Raw genomic sequence first — 6,844 nt, 5'->3', positions numbered from 1 at the left:
CTGCATGTCCTGATCAACTTAGTTCTTCCACAGGGAGAGATAAATTTTTCACTTGTTCACTGTGTAATCTGCAGATTACTTCCATTAATCACCTAGTGCTCCTGTTAGTGAGATTCATCTGGTATTTCTTTTGCAAAGCATGCGATGGTCTGGAGTACTTGATCATGGCCTGATGGAACATGTCGTTACAGCAGCTAGAAGCAATCCATTTTATTAAATGCATTCTGGTTAGGATTTGGTCATGGCAGCACCTTGCTATTTTCTTTTCTTTAAATCTGATTGCAAGTTTACTATCTTTCTAGAACCATCATCTTACATTTTGGGCATCGGGCATTGAAATTTAGGCATTTATGTATAATTTTAGTTCTGGATATGTCCTATGCAAACATTACTATCAATTGTCAAGTTGATTCTAAAATGTCTCAATGACTAAATTTTAGATGGTGATTTCTAGATTTAGTACCAATTTATTGTTGGCCTGGTCTATGCTCAGTACCTTGCTCTATACCAATTTATTGCATTATTCTGTTATTTACGGTTAAATATGCTATCATTAACTCTGAGAAAATGTTATGTTTTTGCTGATTAGTGGCAGTACATCTTTGCTTTACTATTCCTAGCAGCTGCAGTTCATCTACCATAAACATGCAGTGTACATTTTGAACCCCCAAACATGACACAAGTGATATGTATATGCAGCAGGGAATCGTCAACTTGTACAGTTTGTTTACTGGAATGTAACTTGTACAATTTTTACTTGAATATGTTCAGTTATGAAGTCGTGTAGTTGTTTTTTCTCATCAGTTCTAAACTGCAGTACTTTACTGAATTGTTGATGATGCTGAAGTCTCTAGTTTAGATGGAATAGCACCCCATCACCTGTTGTTGTTGTTATTCACCTTATCCTTGTTGTTCTGTTTTCTAGTTGGCAGATATTTTGAGTAAATTCAAGACGAAAGATGTTCAAAGAAGCTCCAAGACATTCTTATATAGCAAGTTATGTAATAATAGCTGGGTTATCTGGGAATTTAATGTATCTTCTCTCTATTTGTGAATGAAATAGTAATTATGTATGTGAATTAATGTATCTTCTCTGTTTGTGAATTTCATGTATGTTTCAGAATTACAATTTCTGTTTCATATGAAATAGTAATTATGTATGTGATTTGAAAATGTGTGCAATGAAAACATGACTCATGCGACCCACTTATCAAAATAATTTGAGCACATTTGAAATTTCTGACGTGTGGGACCAGTGTATGATATTATGATATTTGGGACAAATGTAAAACAGTGGAAAATAAAATAGCAAAAAGTAAAAGATCATACGCTGTAAAAGGCCGCATCTAGAAATAAAAAGGCCAAATTGTTGGGCCAGGCCCGTGTAGCTAGAGAAAATTAATAGGAAAAAATACAGTAAAAAGGCCGAATTAATGGGCTCGGCCCATGTAGAAAACCGAATTGGACCGGGTTGAATCTTGTGCCACATCAGCTTGCCACGCTGGATGCCTACGTGGCTTGGGGAGGTTGCTAGTGACCAAAACGCCACAGTAGGAATATTTTGGTCGTAAACGTCTTTGACCATTCCAGAAGAAAGGTCGCTATAGTCAGTTTACGACGGCCAGCTTTTGACCTTCTGTTTTTGGTCACAAAAAGGTCGTAAATGGAAATTTGTGACCTTTCAGTGACCAATAGTGGTGGTCACAAGTTGACATATTTCTTGTAGTGAATTCGGTCATGAAATAATTTGCATCGGAGATGTAAATGACCACGTTCATTGCAAAGTTCACAAGTACGACAAAGGAAATGTAAATTTTCAGCATTCTTATCTAGCCTTTCTTGCAACAATTTAGTTTCTAAATGCTTATGCCTCTTGCAATATCCACTTTCCCTATTTGGTGTGTCCATGAAAACCCAATGCTCTCCACAAAAATCGACATGCTTATAAGAGACATTTTTATCATAACTAGTGCAATCATGATTAGTACTATGGATATTCAAGGAGTTCATACTAACAATATTGCAATCATGCTCATCATTCAAAGATTTAGTATCAAACAATTTATAGACTTCTTCTTCTAGCACTTGAGCACAATTTTCCTCTTCATCATACTTACGAAAGATATTAAAAAGATGAAGCATAAGAGGCAAACTCAATTCCATTTTTTTTGTAGATTTCTTTTATAGACTAAACTAGTGATAAAAGAAGAAACAAAAAGATTTGATTGCAAGATCTTAAGATATACCTTCAAGCACTCACCTCCCCGGCAACGGCGCCAGAAAAGAGCTTGATGTCTACAACACAACCTTCTTCTTGTAGATGTTGTTGGGCCTGCAAGTGCACAGATTTGTAGGACAGTAGCAAATTTCCCTCAAGTGGATGACCTAAGGTTTATCAATCTGTGGGAGGCGTAGGATGAAGATGGTCTCTCTCAAACAACCCTGCAACCAAATAACAAAGAGTCTCTTGTCCCCAACACACCCAATACAATGGTAAATTGTATAGGTGCACTAGTTCGGCGAAGAGATAGTGATACGAGTGCAATATGGATGGTAGGTATAGGTTTTTGTAATCTGAAAATATAAAAACAACAAGGTAACTCATAATAAAAGTGAGCGTAAACGGTATTTCAATGGTAGGAAACAAGGCTTAGGGTTCATACTTTCACTAGTGCAAGTTCTCTCAACAATAATAACATAGATAGATCATATAACAATCCCTCAACATGCAACAAATAGTCACTCCAAAGCCACCAATAGCGCAGAACAAACGAAGACATTATGGTAGGGTATGAAACCACCTCAAAGTTATTCTTTCGGATCGATCTATTCAAGAGTTCGTACTAGAATAACACCTTAAGACATAATCAACCAAAACCCTAATGTCACCTAGATACTCCATTGTCACCTCAAGTATCCGTGGGCATGATTATACGATATGCATCACACAATCTCAGATTCATCTATTCAACCAACACAAAGTACTTCAAAGAGTGCCCCAAAGTTTCTACCGGAGAGTCAAGACGAAAACGTGTGCCAACCCCTATGCATAGGTTCATGGGCAGAACCCGCAAGTTGATCACCAAAACATACATCAAGTGGCACGTGATATCCCATTGTCACCACAGATACGCACGGCAAGACATACATCAAGTGTTCTCAAATCATTAAAGACTCAATCCGATAAGATAACTTCAAAAGGAAAACTCAATTCATCACAAGAGAGTAGAGGGGGAGAAACATCATAAGATCCAACTATAATAGCAAAGCTCGCGATACATCAAGATCGTGCCATAGAGAGAACACGAGAGAGAGAGAGAGAGAGAGAGAGAGAGAGAGAGAGATCAAACACATAGCTTCTGGTACATACCCCCAGCCCCGAGGGTGAACTACTCCCTCCTCGTCATGGAGAGCGCCGGGATGATGAAGATGGCCACCGATGAGGGATCCCCCCCTCCGGCAGGGTGCCGGAACGGGCTCCCGACAGGTTTTTGGTGGCTACAGAGGCTTGCGGCGGCGGAACTCCCGATCTATCTTTGTCTTCGATGTTTTTAGGGTACGTGGACTTATATAGGCGAAAGAAGTCGGTCGGGGGAGCCTCGAGGGGCCCAAGAGACAGGGGGCGTGCCCAGGGGGGTGGGCGCGCCCTCCTATCTCCTGGCTTCCTCGAACCTTCCCTGGCTTGAACTCTAAGTCTCCCGGATCATATCCTTTCCGAAAATCACGCTTCCGAAGGTTTCATTCTATTTGGACTCCGTTTGATATTCCTTTTCTTCGAAATACTAAAACAGACAATAAAACAACAATATGAGCTGGGCCTCCAGTTAATAGGTTAGTCCTAAAAGTAATATAAAAGTGTATAATAAAGCCCATAATCATTCAAAACAGATAATAAAATAGCATGAATGCTTCATAAATTATAGATACGTTGAAGACGTATCAGTGGGCAGCTTCGTCCAGGCGCTGGAGATGGCGGAATCCAGCGGTCGGCGGCAGAGATCGACTATTGGCCTGCAGCGGCGGATGCAGACAACCCCCTGGCCAGGGCGTGCAACTGCTACGGGAGAAAAAGACGCACGGTGCGAGGCCTCCAAATCAAGACACCCGCAAACACGAGGTTGACGAGGGCACCGCCGGGACTGGACGAGGCGGGGTGGGTGGGAGAAGAGGCGCCTGTGGTAGGAGTAGCAGACGACGTGGAGCAGCACATCCGAGAAAAGGAAAACACGGCGGCGCGATTGGATTTGAGCACGAGTTGCAACGTGCGAAAGAAAAACCTAGAGCTCTAGTACCATGTCATGAATATGCAACTTGTATTGCTAGGAGGCCAATGACACCATGTATATGATGTACATGAGGATGCCAAAAAGTAAGAATACAAAAGGCCAAGGGCGGACGCACGTTCAGGCGAGTCGGGGCCGAGGTCCCCACTCAATTTTTGAGCCTCCCTTTATATGGCCAGTACTAGCCCAGCAAGGCCCCCAGTCGGCCCAGGTCTGGTGCCCCACTCCCTTGCTAAAGCCCAAGAAAAATAAACGCAAGGAAGGCAGGCCTGGCGTGTGTGCAGGAGCGATCTCCGATTTTCACTGCTCCAGCGATTAAATTGGAAGTCGAGGCGGCACAGCTGCGTCGATTCTTGCTGGAAATTAATTATACAAACCAAACGAACCGTCGGCTCGACCGCCGCCTGCTGCCACGATCTCCCTCCGTTGCTCCACAGAGTCCGCCTCGCGCCGTCGGCAGCGGCCGGCCTGCCTACATAGGTCACGGGAGGCTGGTCACTCCCTTGCTCATCATCCTCATCCCTCATCCTCAACCGGCGAACTCTGAAACTAGGTTTGTTCTTTTTGAGCTGATCCATTCGTGAAAGGAATTTTTTTCTTTTTTGGATTTCTGGTTTTGATTCTTGTCAAATCAAATGCAAAAATTCTGTTTGTGCTAGTATAGAACTGCTAGTCTTATGAGCCATGTACTTTTTCTAATCAAATTTGATAGGATTAAAATGTGACACACTACAGCAGAGTAGCTAGTATAGAACTGCCAGGTCATTTTCTAGGATTTGAGAATACAGTCCTAGTACTTGTGTGCAGACGTGCAGTGTGCTAGCCCTCTAGTAGCATGCTTTTTTTTAACACAGTAGCATGCTTTGTTATAATCAAATTTTCTATGAAATTCAATCTGGGAAGCCATTCTGTTGAGACTGGATTTTCTACTCTCGGATGTACTAATACAGAACTAGTACTCGCGTGCTAGTCTGCTGATGCTAGCATACTTTTATCTAAACTCTGGGTTCGGCTCCTCTGCAGTACATCTATTACTGCACAGGTACTGTAGCAGTCACAATCTGCCATTCAATTTAATAGGATGGTTCTCAACAACAGAACTCGTTGTGCCAACATCGGCCGAGCACTCGACTAAGTTTTTCCCAAATCAAACATAGCGCTCCGTTTTGCTCCGTCGTCACCAAATCCGGTCAACATGCGCTGCTTCGTCTGATGCCCTTCACCGGCTGCTGGCAGGGAAGAAGATAATGTAGAAGTATTTGATAAAGAAATAAAGAGATGGTAACGCCACCACTCGTTGTCATTGTCACTGTTGAGAAATGTTTTTCAGCTATGAGGATTGTGAAAAATGCTTCACGTAACAAAATTGGTGGCTGTTATTTGAGTCGCAGCCTAATTTGCCTCGTTGAAAAGGAATTGCTAGATACAATTACCAATGAAGTGATTGTTGATCATTTCCATAAAATGAAAGATCATCGTGTGGAAATGTAATGACCTAATACATTGCATCTTTTTCATGTTTACCATCTCCATTAGCATTTAAGCAGCTAATCCAAATATGTGTTTCTTCTTTGCAGGTAGCGACATTTACGTTACAGACAAATATTCTCTTTTGCAATCTATGTACTATTGAGATATAAACTCTTTTTATAAGATATGCTCACTTTAGTGATAAACTCGCCATGGCTCTGTTGGATGAAGTATTTTTTTTAGAACCTGGTTGAAGTATCTTATGACTTATTGAAAACTGCTACTCCCTCAGATCCATATTGATTGTGGCTCACTCGACAATTAATATGGATCGAAGAGAGCATTTATGTATAATATAGTGTGAGGTTTATAAGCCTTCTCGAGTTTTCTTATTGATGAGTGCCCCAGTCAGTTTTTAGTCTGGGTTCGCCCCTGCAAAAGGCCAAAGGCCATCATCAATATAACTCTAACAAACACCTCCGCACGCCTGCAGCGCATCACTGGCACCCGTGGCGCCTCCTCGATCGGGCCTCGCATTGGCTTCGCTCAACAGGGAGCACTTCCGACCGCCCGCATCGGCTTCGCCCGGCCACGGCTATCCTCCACACTCGCCCGCGTCGTCACAGTGCCACCAAGAAACTTGGCGACGCGCGGCAACAAACCAAGAATTCAGGTCTGCACAAGCTAAATGTTCTCGATCTGTACGAACTGAATTTCGTATCTCCTTGTGTGTTGTACTACAGAAGCGAGCCCGCCCCTTGGTTCGAGAAGATCTGAGGCGGCGCTCGCTGACTGACCACATAGCCCAAGAGATGAGCGACCTGAATCTTATAAGATGCTGGCACATCCCAAAGCCCTCAGGCTGTAACTAGCATGACTTCCGGCTGAGATCATAGCTCTGTGTTTTTTTAAAATCCTTTTCTGTTGCTTGCTACCTTGGTCGGTAAATAACCATGTGCTGTACTGGCAACTAATTTTTATCATGCAGAGTGTCGCAGGTGTTAAGCTATACACGGGGCAAAAGGTGGAGTTGATTCCTTGGTGATGAACTCCTCTGCTGGCGGCAATGTTCCTGTCAGCAAGGTCAATGA

The sequence above is a fragment of the Triticum aestivum genome, chromosome 1B (assembly GCF_018294505.1).
Source record: "Triticum aestivum cultivar Chinese Spring chromosome 1B, IWGSC CS RefSeq v2.1, whole genome shotgun sequence".
Lineage (NCBI taxonomy): Eukaryota > Viridiplantae > Streptophyta > Magnoliopsida > Poales > Poaceae > Triticum > Triticum aestivum.
This window is presented reverse-complemented; position numbering follows the sequence as displayed.